Source organism: Hemicordylus capensis, chromosome 6, assembly GCF_027244095.1.
Source record: "Hemicordylus capensis ecotype Gifberg chromosome 6, rHemCap1.1.pri, whole genome shotgun sequence".
Taxonomy (NCBI): Eukaryota; Metazoa; Chordata; class Lepidosauria; order Squamata; family Cordylidae; genus Hemicordylus; species Hemicordylus capensis.
In genome coordinates this window covers 57,938,773-57,955,652 of record NC_069662.1, presented here as the reverse complement: position 1 = coordinate 57,955,652, position 16,880 = coordinate 57,938,773, and the positions used below count along the sequence as shown (strand labels likewise).

Genomic DNA, 16,880 nt, shown 5'->3' with positions numbered 1-16,880 from the left:
TGGAATTCCTGGAGGCCAGGTTTTGCTTTCCCAGCCTCCAGATTTCTGCACTGCTCATTGCAGTGGCGGTCATGTGGACAGGCAGATGAATGGTGAGCCTGGGAGGGAATGGAGGTTGTGCAGGGAAAGGTAGTTGTGATCCTGCCGCTCCCGCCACCCTCCCCATCCCCTGCCCCAGTGGTTGTGTGAATGATATATTTCTCATAGATATATATATATATATATATATATATATATATATATATATATATATAATCTTTTTAATGTATATTTAAAATTTTAACAGAATTTTTCATTTCTGTTAATGGTTTTTACAAACAAAATACATGGAACAGGATTAAAAGAACAGGAAAATAAAATATAAAACGTACAATTAAATAGGTTGTTTTGAACCACATTATTTAGCCACTTTTTTTTTAACCAAAAGCCTTTTGTTGAAATAAGAGCTTCCCCATCTCTGGCAACTTTTAAAAAGTCACTGTGAAGACATATTTATTCACTCAGGTTTTTAGTTAGATTTATAGTTTTAATATTTTTAATGTGGAATTTTAAATGATTTTAATGTTTAAATGATTTTAATGTTTAAATGATTTTAATTGTTTAATTGATTTAATTTCTAAAGGATTTTAATTGTAAACCACCCAGAGTCACAAGTTTGGGGCAGTATAGAATTATGTTAAATAAATAAATAAACTAGTTGCCACTTTTTGTGATAAGGGGTTTGGCTCCAGTTCAAGGCAACCAAGAGTTTAGATTTGGGTGCAGTTTTGGTACACTGAACACAATTCTGAAACCGTTTTTCAGTTTAGGTTGAGTTTTGGTTTGACTCCTTCCTGGAAAATGGCTGAAAGTGGTTAGTGGGCCACTCAGCTGTGACTGGGTAGGTGCAAATTGGCTCAAGGGATCAGCATCTGTGGATATGGCCTGCAGCCAAGGGCCACAGCATGTAAAGAAGCAAGAAATCAAAGGCAAGGAGAGGCAGAGTCAGGTTGATCTGGGTTGAAAGGGACAAAGTAGAGTGGAATGAGGTTTTTGCACATACTAGAAAGCTGATAATATGGTTTTGAAGAGAACTCAAGGTGGAATGAAAGAATCCACATGGCCTGTGTGATCTCATGCTCTCTCTCACTCATTCGCTCTCCCTTTCTCACACTCACACATACCTCCCTTGAATGGGGGCGATTTTTGCAGCTTGGACTATAAAGACCTGCAAAACTTATTTGACCAAAGAAGACACTGTGCCATAAAAATGACTTTGCACAGCATGAATGACAATGGCTCAATCATACCACTTTCAGCTCTCTGGAATCAGAAAAAAAAATCTAACATCTATCTTTATCCTGGATTGTAGGATTTTGTAAATGTTCAGTATTTGCTTTTGAACTTTGGTTTGAGAGGTATTCTAAGAAGGAATGCAAATCTTAAGCCTTTTTCTTGTATACCTGTTTTTATAACATAGCAACATAGAGACTAATGGATGATGAAGAGGAACAAATTAAAATTAAACAACAGCAACAGGAAATTAGCAGAAACAGAGGAGCTCAGGTGCAGGTTACAAACTGTGGTGCTGGAGCAAAGAAGATTCTTAATTATACGTTATGACATTTAATAAGGAAAACAGAGGCCAAAAAGTTCATTCTCTAGGGCCTGCAAACACCCTGTGGCTGCATCTGAGAGGAAGCATGTGGCTGAATCATGGGTGTTTCCAGATGAAGAAATATTGTGTTTGAAAATGGAGGTTCTTACCACTTCTGCATGATGCCTTCAGATGATGTCACTAACCATCACACAATTTCACAGCACCACCTGCTGGCCATTTGCTGCCAATCTGTGATGGTCTCAAAAGACTTGATTTCCGTCATAGATTGGTAGCAGATGGTCAGCAGGTAATGCTGTGAAATTGCACGATGGCCAACAAACTCGGCAGATCACCCCGTGGAGAAATTGTGTGAACTTCAATTTTCAAATAGAGTGGTTCTCTGTTTGGCAATTCCCCATGTCTTGAATTCAGGAGAGCTCAGGTTTAATCTCTAGCATCTTAGTTAAGGCTTCAGGGCTGAGAGCAGCTGTAAAATGGAGTAGACAGTACTGGGCTGAATGGACCAATGTTTGACTTGGTATAAGACAATTGCATATGTCCATATGAGAGCAAACTCAACAGAGAGCAATACAAGTGGTGTTTTTTATTTGGGGGTGGGGAGAAAAAGTAGAAACACAAAAAGCCTATTTTCCATTTTCCTTTCCTTTGTCCCACCTTGCAGATTGGAAGCCAGGGAATCCCAGAATCTGGCTATGGCAAAAGGCTGTTTGCTATATCAGTGAGTGCAGTGGTAACGATGATCATTTCAGTCATTTGCCTGTTTGAGGTAAGCTAAAAATGCATTTTGAAGTTGGATTTATTAACTGCCATATCCAAGGGCTTGGGATGGGAAGTGAATGTCTCAAAAGACACGGTCTCCTCCAGCTGAGGAAGAACTACTTTCACATCTGCCTTGAGGATCAAAATAATGAGGTTACCAAGGTGGCGGCGAAATTCTTTTATGTTGCTATCAGACTAAGATCTTGTTTAAGGTCTTATTCATAGGAGCTATTGCTTTGTCCTGTTTTTATGTATTATATTATTGTTCGCATATTGTGTTTTTAATCCTTTTTTAATCTTTGTATGTTCTCTGTATGGCCTATGGCTGTAATAAATTGAATTGATTGACAGGGGATATGCCAAATACTCATGCTTTGTAGAGAGCTTTAATTTGAGCCAGAGTTCATCCTGCCTCAACTTCTGCTGAACTCAGCTGCTGTTCCTAATCCCAGAGCTCAGACCTGAAGAGTGCAAAGACAGTAGGGCCTCTGAGCACGTTCAGTGTCATTCCCTTACCCCTGACTAACCACAGGCATTTCCTCACAACAGGGATTAGAGTTGGGAGATCCAAGCAACAATGAGCTCCAACACCTCTCTTTTTTAGGAGGACTATAATTATAGGAATGCTTACAAACCAATTTCTTGGTTGCCCACCCAAATCATTGGCTCTGGCCAGATGCAGGAAATCTTTACGTGGTGGTTGGTTGCTCATGGTCTTTCCTCTCTTTTTCTTGACAAACAGATACGCTCTCAGCATTCTTCAACTAAGGATGGCACCCCTCAAGAAAAACGGTAAGCCTTGCTCAGGAATGCCTGGTCTTCTGTGATTCTGCAGTCTTGAGACTCTACACACAGGACCTGGTCTCAAGCGCAGGATTTCGGTGTCCACTTCCATGTTAAAAAAAACACAAATCAATTATTTAGGCCTTAAGGCAGTGGATGAAAAGTTGAATGTATGCAAACAGTGTCTGCCAAATCCTCCAGTGTTCAATGGGCAGAGCTTCTGTGTGCTGCATAAGTCTCTGGCCATGTTCTTTAGCTACCCACACATTCCCCAGCCTTCATATTCCAAAACCTCTCCTCCTATTGTCATTATGCCCTTCTCCGTTTTTGTTATTTCAGAGTACAAATCTTCCCATGTGCACAATTTGCACAACCTTTTTCATGTATGGGAAAATTGGTATGCCAGTTGTGACTCAACCCCATTTTGTATTTTGTCCGAAATAAAGCCTTCCGAATCATCCCAGTTTTGTTTTCTATCCGAATTAATCCGGATCCAAATTAATTCATATTTAAAAATGGGTCACATGGTCAAAAGAGTGGGTGGGAGTTATAGTGCCCAATGAGTGGAAGCTACCACAAAGATTTCAAAGGAATTGGGCAAACTGCTGATATTTGGTGAATTTTTGAAGTTTGCGCATCCGTCAGATTTCCCCCATAGGGTATGATGGAGGTTTCAGGAAAAGTATAGCTTCATGTGGAGGGGAGGGGTGGCCCAGAGTGGAATGTGGTTGGTGGTAGTGCTGAGTTGGTACAAGGAAGCTACCACAATTTTTTCAGAGGAATTTGGCAAAGGGCTGATTTTTTTAAAGAATTAATGAAGTTACACGTCTTTCATATTTTCCTCATAGGGTATAATGGAGGTTTCTGCAGTCCCATAACTCCACTTGAAGGGCACTGGGGTGGCCCAGAGCAAGTGGCGGTGTAGTGCACATGGGGTGCCAACCACCCACATGAGTTGCCCACCCATGAAGTATAGGGTTTTGTTGTTCTAGAGGTGTTCTGAGAGTAGATTCTCTAGTAGCATATGAGAGTGGATGCATGGTTTTTCATTAAAAATCTCATTTGCTACCAGAGAATCGAAACTCAACACTTCAGAAACAACAAAGCCCAGTAGCCCAATGGGTTAGCAATCCAGGGGGGTGGTTGGCACCTTCTGTGCACTACACTACCATTTGTTTCAGGCCACCCCAGTGCCCCCCAGGTGGAGTTATGGGGCTGCTGAAACCTCCATTATTCCCTATGGAGAAAAATCTTAAAGACGTGTAAACCTCAAAAAATCCTAAGAAATCAGCACTTTGCCCTATTTGTAATCTGGGTGCACCACCCTTGGGGCACTGCCACCCAACCCACTGTTTTGCCCCTGAAGCCCCACATAAACAAGTTGAAAGAGTGAAGAGAATGATGAACAACAATGACACTGAATTTTTTGGCACAGTTATTTGAGAATTTTGCAGTGGGTGGGGGAGCCTGTCCCTGTGGCACTAGCACAGCAGCACAACACATTTGTGGATTCAAGCAATCTTTCAATAAAAACACTCCCTCCCCATGGAACAGTGGCCATAGGTCATTTGAGATCGCAAGATAGACCAATGAGGCAGCATGGTGTAGTGGTTAGAGTGCTGGACTAGGACCAGGCAGACCTGAGTTCAAATCCCCATTCAGCCATAATACTAGCTGGGTGACTCTGGGCCAGTCACTTCTCTCAGCCTAACCTACTTCACAGAGTTGTTGTGAGGAGAAACCTAAGTATGTAGTACACTGCTCTGGGCTCCTTGGAGGAAGTGTGGGATATAAAATGTAAAAAAATAAATAAAAACACAATAAAACTTCCTTGGTACTATGGAACAGCTTCAAATGTTCATTTAACTGAAGTGGAGTGAGCCGTAGCCCAAACAAATCAGCCTACTGTTCAGAATTGTTGAGATTTATCATCACTGCATTTAAGAAAGTGCAAAACCATGGACCATAGTTACAAGAAAGAGAGAAGCAACTAAGATTCCTGGGGATGTCAATAGATTGACAGGTGTATTCCCCACCCCCCTCCTTTTGTCTCTTGTAGTCCCATGTGGATGACCTGTCCCTGCAATGGCAAAAGTTGTGAACCACTGGCTTAGACATCATGTCACACCAAATTACATTGTGGCCTAAATTACATTAGACTGCTCAACTTGGGCATCAAAACTTAGACACCACTATAAATAATAAAAATCAGAAGAAAAACAAAAGAGCTCTTCAAAAGAGCCCTGAACAAGTCAAGAGATTCTTTCTAAGCCTTTGGAAAGAAAAACCTGTATAATTTCAGAACTTTCCTAACCAGCTTCTCGAAAACCTTCTCCACGCACTTTATACCATGGCTTTTAGCACGAGCTTTGGAATTGCATTGAGCTCCCAAAGATATTTGGGTATTTCTGTCTCAAAATGCTTTCTTCTAAATCCCTTTGCAAAGTCAGATTGCATTTCAATCACACTGAATACAACACATACTTACCTAAACCATTTGTGCATATCTTATCTTCAGACTTCATCTGATTTACATCCCTGCGTTGAATTGGAGGAATATAATGTAAATTGTAGGCAATCTGACTGGAAAATTCTTAGTTGGAACATAGCTGGGTAGCTTGGGAAAAGGTCTGATATGGAGTTTATCACCTTCTTGCAACAATGGGACATTTTAATGTTTCAAGAGACTTGGTCCAAAGAAGACTTGAATATTAGTGGCTATATTGTTCATGCATTGAAAGCCCATTCAGATAACAACAGGGGAAGGTCTAAGCTGGGTTTGGCTTGTTGTGTATCACTAGCCCTTAACGTCGAATCTATTCGTTTGCCTGATCTTCCTCCCTATGCTATGACTATTCTCCTTAAAGCTCTAAGTGGGGATATATTGCTGTTCAATGTATATATCCCAATGTATATAAACCTCCAGTTTATCCAATAATATCTGGCAACAATTAGATTTATATATCATGGAAGCAATACTAAAGTACCCGCATGCTGCGGTCATCCTTATGGGTGATTTCAATTCTAGATGCGGTACAGATGACAGCGCCTTAATGGCTTCTCATTTATGGAACTGGGGGGATTGCATTGAGGGATCTCTTGCACCAACTCGGCAATCAAAAGATCAAGTTATCAATAGGTCTTGAGTTCAACTGATCCACTTGGCTAGAATGTTTGAGCTCGTATTACTAAACCGTACTATATTGCCAGATATTCCAGGCAAATATACATTCATTTCTTTGCGAGGGAGTAGTGTAGTTGACTATGTTATGGTTTCCCGCTCCCTGCTCCCCCAGGTTACATCTTTTGAGGTGGGCGAGCAAACTTTTAGTGACCACCTCCCGATGCTCACTTGTTTAGATCTACCTCGGGTGAGGGGGGACACCCCTTTCCCTTGCTTGTTTGAGCAAAGATCAGCTAAGTTGGGTTGTAAAATCAGGTGGTCAAAGGAGATTGAAAATGAGCTGAATACCTTATATGATTCCCCTGAGGGAAGTAATTTGTATAATTTAATTGTATTAGATCAACCGGGTCCACAAGCAATGATTGCATATGAGGACCTAGAAGGTATGTTGTTCCAAAAGATTTCGCTTTCTAGCTATCCACACTTTTTTTGTGTGTATAATGGAAAACGACCTAATAACTGGTTTGACTCGCATTGCAGGAGGCTGCGTGATCAGTTGAATGGCATATATAGAGATTATAGATTGAGTTCAGATCACAATCTTCCACCAACATATTTTTTTATAAAGAAGGCCTATAAAAGGAGCCTTAGATCTGCCAAGACTCAGGCATTAAAAAACACCTGGGACAAGCAAATATTGGCTACAAACCAAAAAGACAGCCGTGCTTTTTGGAAAATTGTTTCGGTGGCAAACCATTCTCATATGTTGTGCAGGATTCCAGCCAGAACATGGGACTCCCACTTTTATGCTCTCTATAATGATGCTCAACCCACGCAACTCTCTGTGCCACCTTCATTTGAGGTGCTACCCTTATGGCCTCCGGTTATGTAAGGTGAAATAGTTGATTTGCTTAGCCATCTCAAAACTGGTAACGCTCCTGGTCCTGATGCTATTCTTCCAGAGGTTTTGATAGCCAATGTGGATTGGTGGGCCCCAATTTGTTTACTGCAATAAACAGTACAGGTATCTTCCCTGCTAAGTGGAGAATAACAATAGTGGTTCCGGTCTTCAAACGGGGTTCCCATCTTGACCCGTCTAATTACAGGCCCATTAGCCTGCTTTCGGTAGTGGGCACAGTATATGTCCTTTATTTGTTATCTAAACTTGAAACATGGATTTCTGATCAGCAGATCCTAGGGACCGAACAGGCAGGCTTCAGAGCTGGTCGCTCTACACTTGACCACTGTATGATTCTGAACCATCTAGCATGTAAATACTCTAGTGCTCCCAAGGGTAGACTTTTCGCAGCTTTTCTGTATTTAAAAGCTGCTTTCGATCTAATTCCTAGGGAATTATTATGGTCTAAGCTTGGGAAATCCTCGATGGACAAAAGATTGTTATTCTTGATTATGCAGCTCCATATCAATTCTTCTATTCGAGTCAGATATGCTCCCAATGGGGCACTAACTGACTCAATCCCCGCCACTCGTGGGGTCAGGCAGGGTTGTGTTCTGGCCCCTTCATTGTTCAATCTTTTTATCAATGATTTAGCGCAGTGTTTAGAAATGATAGATCCACACGCCCCCAAATTGGCTGACATTCGTGTGCCAGTGTTGTTGTATGCGGATGATGCGGTGTTATTGTCCCAGACCCGTCTTGGTCTTCTTAGATTGCTGGCAGCCTTTGCCCATTATTTCAATGACAATAACTTATCTATTAACGATGAGAAATCTAAGGTCCTGGTTTTCACTAAAGCTAGGAAACTTTATAAGTGGGTGGTAAATAAGGAAAATATTGAGCAGGTTTATAAATTCAAATACCTTGGTATACATTTCCAATATAATTTCAACTGGAAATCTCAAAGATTGTATTCTATCTCTATTGCTCGTAAAACTCTCAATGATCTTTTGCGATTCTACTATTCTAAAGGAGGCCAGTATATACCCATGGCTCTCCAAGTTTTTCGAGCAAAGATTGTAGCTCAATTACTCTATGGCGTCCCACTTTGGATTCAGGGAGTAACATCAGAGATGGAAACGGTTCAGTCATTATTTCTTAGGTCTATCTTTGGGGTACCCAGATGTGTACCTTACTCAGCATTATGTTTGAAATCTGGATCCCTTACTATTTTTTTTTTTAAAGCATGAGGACTTACTTTCACCAGATGGATTAAACTTTGCTTGGAAATTCAGCAGCCCTCCTATTTTTATTTTTATTTTGTTTCTATGGAGAGACTCCTTTCCTAGCCCTTGGCTGTCATATGTTAACAACAAAATATTGCAAATGGGTCTATCTCCCTCTGAAATTTTACTCATGGGAAATGAGAAGGCGAAGGTTACACTTATACAACGCCTTCATGACATTGAGGACCAGAATCTTGTTTCTAGGGGAAATAGGACCTGCTCTCCTCTATTTTTTGGTATCATGCCCCCTTCGGGGAATAGAGGTGCGAAATATTTAGCTTCCCTACACTTTTTAAAGTTTAGGATAGCTTTCACTAGGGCCCCTATGAATGTCTTGCCTTCAGCCCTTTTGGAAAAAAGATTTAACAAGGGATCGTCAGATTTTGGCCTATGCCCTTGTGGTGCAGGCCTCCCTGAAACAGTTTCGCATGTGCTGCTATATTGCTCCCTGTACTCTGATACCAGGAAAGAACTCATATTCCCTCTATTAGAGCAATTCCCAGGAAGAGCTGACCTCTTTTATTTGAATTTTTGTCTTGAGGATCAAGATAATGAGATTACTAAGGTGGTGGCGAAATTCTTCTATGTTGCTATTAGATTAAGATCCTGTTTAAGATCTAATTTTTAGGAGCTATTGTTTTGTCATGATAATTATGTATTATATTACTGCTGGCATATTTTGCTATTAATTTTGTTTTAATTTTTGTATGTTCTCTGTATGGCCTAGGGCTGTAATAAATTGATTCATTCATTCTCCTGCTAATCACTCAATGACTCAGCTGGAGTGGAGAGAATCAGAGAAATCAATTTGAATTGCAATGCTTTTCCGAAGAACAAAGCATTCTGTCTGAAACACAGTCATTTCAATTTGGAAACAAAAATCTCTGTTTTTTAATTCTTGATTTTGTTTTCGTTACCAAACCTCCGAAATTGCCATTTTTGGGCACAAAGCATTTTGTACCCAAATCGAAATGCACAAGCCTAATAACGTTTCAGTTTGTTCCATTCTCTCCCTCCTCCATCTCCCCTGCTAACTTGGCAAAGAGGCCCCTTTTAACATGATGATCCTCTTTATTTAGCAGAGGGAGAGTAACTGGCCCTCTCCACCCCCAGCACAGTACCTCCAGTAACTGTTGCTGGTGTCTGTCTGATGTTACTTTTAGATTGTGAGCCCTTAGGGGACAGGGATCAATCTTATTTGTCTGTTATATCTCTGTGTAAACCGCCTTGAGCCGTTTTTGGAAGGGCAGTATAGAAATCACATTTCTAATGTCCAGGGGCGTACCGCTAATATGGCAAAGGGAAACGAATGCCTCCTGGCTCACAGACTCTGAGTGCCCCCCCACCAAGGCCAGTCCTTGCCCTCTCAATTCTGCCATGCAACAGAACTTTCTGTCTCTCTTCAAAGGGGAAAGGGGAAGAGGTTTTTTTTTGGGGGGGTGGAGAATGGAGCACCCTCGTTTAGATTGGGTCTGTCTCGTGTGTTTCCTTTTTTGTACCAGTGTCTGCCCTCTGTGCTTGCAGAACTCATGAACTCTGCAAATGTCCTGGAAAAGCAAAATCAGCAGGAACATGAGGGAAGCTGGGGGGGGGGATGCCTTCCTACCACCTACCTGCCTCTGTCCCTGTTGCTGCCGGCAGCAAAGGGCCAACATTTGGGCTAATGACGTTACCTCTTGGCACATGTCATTGGCCTGTGATGTCATTTGCCCATGTGCCAGCTTTTTGCTACTGATGGTGACAGGGAAAGAGAACGAGAGAGAGAGAGAGAGAGAGAGAGAGAGAGAGAGAGAGAGAGAGAGAGAGAGGCAGGTAGTGCATGGCTCCCCAAAACCTGGTCTCATTGTGTGATGGGTTTTTGCTGCACACAGTTCCCCCGGGTAGATCTGCCCCAGCCCTCAACTCAGTGGCTCATGGAAAACACCACATGGGGTGGGCTCCTGTGAGGGCAGGTGGCTATTATGCTTCCACATTCTAAAAGTAAGCCTTTGCAGACCTAGGAAGAAAGTGTGCCTCTCATTTTATATTGGGGGGAAAGCATGCCTCCACTACTAGACGTTTGGGGGACATCAATCATGCCTTCATTCATGCCTTCCTTCCATTCATCCTTTGGTTTTACCGATAACACAAACAGCCCTGGACAATAGAGAAATAGGTACACACAGCATAATGCAAAGAATCAAAAACTAAAAATGTGAGTTCCGTTCCAGATCGGGTTCCTCAGTTATTTTTTAACTCGTCCATTCAGGAACTAACTGTAAATACTGAGCACCAAGCTACACATGACATTAAACCTGGCATTAGTAGACAGCCTTAACCTGGAAGGCACTTTACAGATTAGACCCTGCAACAAGGTCAGGACGTATCTCTGAAGTGTGCTTCCACACTTCCTGTGCTGTGACACCGCAGTCCCTACGCTGACAGCAGGGTGCCGTTCATATGTCAGATGCCTCGCTTTCAATGTAATCACTGTGATTTAGTACTATGATGTTGTATATCCGGCGTAAAGAAGTTGCTGTTTTGAGGGCTTGTTAGTCACCTGAAGTGGCGCAGCGGGGAAATGCTTGACTAACAAGCAGAAGGTTGCTGGTTCGAATCCCCGCAGGTACTATATTGGGCAGCAGCAATATAGGAAGATGCTGAAAGGCCATCATCTCATACTGCCTGGTAGGAGGCAATGGTAAACCCCTCCTGTATTTTACCAAAAGTAAACCACAGGACTCTGTTGGCGCCAGGAGTCGAAACCGACTTGACGGCACACTTTACTTTTATTTTTGTGAGACTGCTCCCCCCGTTCTTTACATTTTGAATGCGATTTGCCTGAATGGAAGCATTTTGCTGCTGTTGAGCGGCTAAGCTGGAAAGCGCCGAAATAGTTCCTTTGCAAAACACCACTTTGGGCCCAAATGGCCGCTTTGGTATAGTGGAGAGAAGTTTCAAATGAATAGAGCACAGGAGGAAAGTCTCGACTCTGCCCCTCGCTGCACAACAGCTTCCCAGATTGGGGCCCCCTGTGACTGATAGTTAAAAAGGTCTGCTTCCAGGGTGCCCCTGTCTTCTAACCATGGATCTCATGTCATGTGCAGTTTGGCCATCATTTGGTCACCAGGGCACTTTCCAGATTGTGAGCCTTACACCGCAAAAAGCGGTGTAAACTGCAACGTTTTGTGGCCCCAAATTCAAACCACATTAGAGAGCCGTTATAAGGGGACAAGCCTCCTACAACGGGCAGATACAGCTGTGTCTGTGTGTGTGTGTGTGTGTGTGTGCAATGCAGATGCAACATTATAGAGCTGTGACACAGCAATAAAATCCAAAAGGCGGTGTCGGATATATGAAAGGCATCTTCCTTACAACACAGGGGCTGTGATGTCAAAACACAGGCAGTACAGAAGCACACTTAAGGGACCCATTGTGACACTCTGATAGCGTGCAATCTGGAAAGCGCCCTGTCCACACACTTGGAATCAGTTATACATTTCAAGCATAATGTCAGCAAACTCTTTTGCTTGCAGAATAACAGTATTGCTTGAGTGACCTGCCCTTCACCGGCCAGATGTCACGTCACCTGCCTGCCACTCCTGGCTCCCTGCCACCCTCCCTTCCTGTCTCCATGGCCTTCTTCGCTCTTCCCCATTGGGGATGGGATTTTAAACTGCAGGTTCAGCAGTGAGGAGGGTGAAAAGGGAGCTTGTTCCTCCCACACAGCTGATCTGCAGTTCAAAATCCATCCGCATGGCAGTGACGAGGAATGGGTGCATGAAAGAGGCAGCTCTGGCCTTGTCCCCTGATGCTGCTGCCAGTGTCAAGGGTGTGGCCAGCAGCGCATGGACCTCACCTCGGGCAGCATCAGCACTGGAGCTGACACTGTATATCTAGCGCTACAGCTGAGTGACTGTGAAAAAGCTGCTGTCTTTGAGAAGTAATTGCAATGTGGTGACCAAATGACTAGGGAGGAGAAGAATGCAGCCTCGAACCCCATTCATTTCTCTGACTTCTGCTTCTCTTGCTTTGACAGGTCACAAATGACTGCACCGTCCCCTGCTAGAAAGCCCAGTTCCAAGACACTGTGAGTAATTGCAGAGTTCCTTATTATAGGCTGTTACTTCTTCCCTTTCAACTAGTCATTTGGGACTACTCAGTGTAGTGACCTATACTTATTGGCAGATCCATCGACAGGACATTTAGCTGGCTCAAAATATGTATTATATTCTGCAAAGTATGTAAAGCGTTGCTCCCAAGCTAAAATTTGATGCTCCCAATCTAAAAACCTAGTGTAGAATACTATGTGGATTAATGTCACTTGGAGGAGAGCTGGTCTTGCGGTAGCGAGCAAGGTCTGGCCTGGTTTGGATTTGGATGGGTGACTACATGTGTGCGCTGCCTGGTATAGGGGAGGGGGCCATAGCTCAGTGACAGAGCATCTGCTTGCATGCAGAAGGTCCCAGGTTCCCTCCCTGGTATCTCCAGGTAGGGCTGGGAGAGATTCCAACCAGAAAGCTGAGAGTTGCTGCCAGTCAGTATAGAAAATACTGAACTAGATGGACCAATGGTCTGACTCAGTGGGAGGCAGCTTCCTATGTAGGAATGTAACTATGTTTAGGCCTCTCTTTAAGTGGGAGGAGAGGGCGCAGTGGGAAGGCACCGCAGCCCAATTGAACTGAAAACAGTGACTGACATCCAGAGCAGCAAGAGCAGGGGCGGAGCCACAATTGGGCCAACAGGTTCAAAGAACCCGGGCCACTGACCAATCAGGGGCTGTGAGAGCGGTCCCGACGCGCCCCCCACATCTGATGTCAGATGCGGGGGCGGTAGTATAGCTCCCTAGCGGGCGCCGCGCAGCCCCTTCGGGAGCGAAACTAAGGTTGGTGCTGCATTTGCAAAGGCAGAGAAGAGTCACTCCTGGCTGCGAAGGCAGCGCCAGCCTTACTAGCTCCTGAAGGGGCTGCGCAGCCGCTGCGAAGGCAGCGCCAGCCATAGTTTAACTGCCAAAGGGGCCGCGCAGCCCCTTCGGCAGTTAAACTTCAACTCCCGAATGGAGCCTCAAGGAGCCAGACCACGTCCCCCGCGTCGGGCGTCAGATGCGGGGGCGTGGCTATCCCCTGCATCTGACATCAGATGTGGGGGCGGGGCTATCGGGGCACCCGCCACAGCCGCACATGGGCCGCTGGCGGGCTGGCTACGCCCCTGAACAAGAGGCTGCTCCTAATTCATCCAGAATCTTCCCAAGCAGCAGAGTGTGCATGCAGCAGGAGGGAGGAGCCATGTTCACTGTTCTCCCTGCCTCTGTTAGTATCCTTTGCCTTCCAAAAATATGTCCCTGAGGGATTTTTGGAAGGTAAAAAGAGCATTTATGGAGAAAGGAAAGAGCAACGAAAATTGCTCCCCTCCCCTCTGTTCTGGAACAATCTGGCAGAGTTAGGAGCAGCTTCTCTGGTTGCTGCTCTGGATATCAGCCAGTAATAAATTTAAGGTGGTGGTGGTGGTGATGATGATGATGATGATGAAGAACAACTTTGTTAGCTACCCCATAACAAATTGTTCTCTGGGCAGCTCACAACATGAAATTAAAACATGAAATTAAAACACATAACTTGTGGGGCGGGGTGTGTGCTTCAGAAACCTTTAGGTCCAGGTTCCAAAATTACCTAGGTGCACCTCTGCTTCTGATAGAGGACAGACTGTTTGGAGCAAAGGTATATATGGTTGGTTTGTGTAGTGCTGTAAGCAAATGTGTGGTGTAAGCCAGTGTGGTGTAAGCCAGTGTGGTGTAGTGGTTAGAGTGCTGGACTAGGACCGGGAAGACCCGAGTTCAAATCCCCATTCAGCCATGAAACTAGCTGGGTGACTCTGGGCCAGTCAGTTCTCCCTCAGCCTAACCTACATCACAGAGCGGTTGTGAAAGAGAAACTCAAGTATGTAGTACACCGCTCTGGGCTCATTGGAGGAAGAGCAGGATATAAATGTAATAATAATAATAATAATAATAATAATTATTATTATTATTATAAGCCCAGAGGCAGCAAATTTTCTTTAATGCCTGTTTCTATTCTGTCAGGTCTGCACCTCCACCCCTGTTTGCACCTCAGTTCACACCTCTGTCTGTACCTCCATCCATGCCTATGTACATAACTCTGCATATACCTCCCCTGTATCTCTATCTCTCTCCATCCACACCTCCATATGTACATCAATCGGCATTTCGTCCCTATGTTCCTCAGTCATTTCAACCTCCGTCTGCACCTCCGTCTGTACATGGGAAAAGTAAATGTAGAGTAATCTGGGCCTGCTTCTTCCTTTCATTAACCTGGTCATTTTAAAGCTGACCTGTAAGACAATGTAGTACAAAGTAGGATTGTCAGATACATTTTTTTAAAGGTAGCTAATTTGCACAACCTTTTACTTATGCCAGTTTGCTCCACCCTACATCAACTATCCACTCCCCCTTTGAGCAGACTTAATATAGGATGCTCTGCATGCATTGCAATAGACTTAGGCTTCAAACAATAACAAATCAATCAGTTCCCACTAAGACATAGTCAAAAAAGAAATGGAATCTCTGCTTGTTAAAGATGGGCCAGAGAAAGTTGTTTTGAGTACCTCACCCACTCCCAGTCTCTGTCCAGGCTGTAGGAAGGTTGGCAGCAACTCTGGACAGGAAGGTGCCTGCCCTTTTCCTGCCAATGCTGCCAGGCCTGTCCCCCTGCCACCCGACGATGTCTCCTCTGTCAGCACCGGGTCTCCCCCCACACATACTGCTACTGCCACTGCCTCCTCCTCTGATGCCAGGCTTGTCTCCGGCTGTGCCATCCCCTGCCGGCCATACCCCTTCCACCCTGTGTCAGTACACCAATGCAGGAGGCATTTCTGGGGCTGAACAGGATGTGTGGCGCATGGAGAGCACTTTCTGTGTTGGCCCAGCTGGGGGCTTCTCTCCCTTGCTTGCCAGGGAGAGGAAAGAACAACACTACTGGACCGGCGCAGAAAGCACTCACCGACTGAATGGGCCATGTCACAACCGGGAAGGAGACAGGTGCAGCAGCAGCTAGCAGTTGGTGGGGAGGGTTCCCTATGGGGAGGGGCACCCTGGTGGGGCCCACGGCCTAGGGGCAGTCCCCCCTACTCCATTTTCCCCCTATGCACCTGGTCTCTGTGATGAGATTCTCAAACAAAATTTGTGGGGTGGAATCCAGAGCTGCATTTCTAGCACCCGAACAGCCTTCGGTTTTTCAGACCTGAGGACCAGATCTGGGAAGGGAAGAGAGCAAGCCTGATTGCCACAAATTGTTCTGAAGTTTTGCTTTTTACTCTTTAACAGATCGACGGCAGAAGGTGGTGCTAGCAGAGTCAAGGAAAGAGTGAGTAACTGCAAAGTCCAAACCTTTGCTGTTTCTTCTTCCCTCTAGTGTTGATCTGCTGCAAGACTGTGATCTTAAGAAGATATCTGTTTTTGCAAAACATTTTTCTGACATGTGTTTAGTCATTAAGGGAAACGGGAGCACACACAGCTCCCAAACCTGGGCAGGACACGTCTCCTGCTCTAATTAGAATTGTATAAACCAGCCCACTAAGAGGAATTAAGGTTTTGCAGCAATTTCAGTCTGTAGGAGACCAGGTTTAGTGTGGGAATGCTGCAAGACACCTTGTATGTGTACCTGCAAAAGATATAGGAGAGCCAGAATTGGGCTGTGCTGGCAAACCACAAAGTCAAGTTTGAAGGTTATGGAAAAGCAAGAAATACCAAACGAGCCAGAAGCTCAAAGGACCTAGAACGGCTTGGTAGGCTAGGTAAGATCCACAGTCTCCCTGTTGAAAACAGGTATGTCTATATGGAAAGGTGCATCCTGATCCTGTCAGTTGTGAAAACCAGCCCACAGTTTCTAGTTTGCCATAGTAATAGCAACAAAGAAATGTTTCCCAGATTCACTGGGGGGGGGGATCCAATTTACTGAGTGCATTTTAATTTAATTATCTTATCTACTTTATATTTTCAGAAGTTTGGGTGCGGGAAGTGAAGCTGGAGGAAGTGAAGCTGGAGGAAGCGCAACTGAAGGGAGAGGAAGCGCAACTGAAGAAGATTGACCTCTGTTCGTTTGTAAATAATCTTATATTATCTGTAGAGCACTGTAGAAAGTTCTGGTGTTGCTGTTATTATTATTATTATTATTATTATTATTATTATTATTATTATTATTAAATACATACCTCCGAAAGACACGCCTCTTCTTCTCCATGGTCTCTGCAGCAAGAGTTCTGCTTATATACAGAACAACATTTGGAAGCTTCGGAGGTTTTGTAGAGCATTCTGGTTCCTGTTCTGAAATGGGGAGACCTGTGCATCGGGCGTGCCGGCGTGCATACTCCTGTCCCTCAGTCACTTTACAATCATAACTTTAGCAGCAGCAGGGACAGATCCGCCATTGAATACCT

General features: G+C 44.2%; 1 long non-coding RNA gene across 3 annotated transcripts in view; it reads right to left on the bottom strand.

Moving 5' to 3' along the window:
- Positions 1-234: 234 nt before the first annotated feature.
- LOC128332041 (uncharacterized) overlaps positions 235-16,880 on the bottom strand; it is a 54,238-nt gene continuing 37,592 nt past the window's right edge. For all 3 annotated transcript variants that reach the window (XR_008310527.1, XR_008310529.1, XR_008310528.1), the window contains 3 exons: positions 14,628-14,777; positions 5,631-5,680; positions 235-3,247 (listed from right to left, as the gene is read on the bottom strand). This is a non-coding gene — a long non-coding RNA (uncharacterized LOC128332041). The remainder of the gene's footprint in view (positions 3,248-5,630; positions 5,681-14,627; positions 14,778-16,880) is intronic.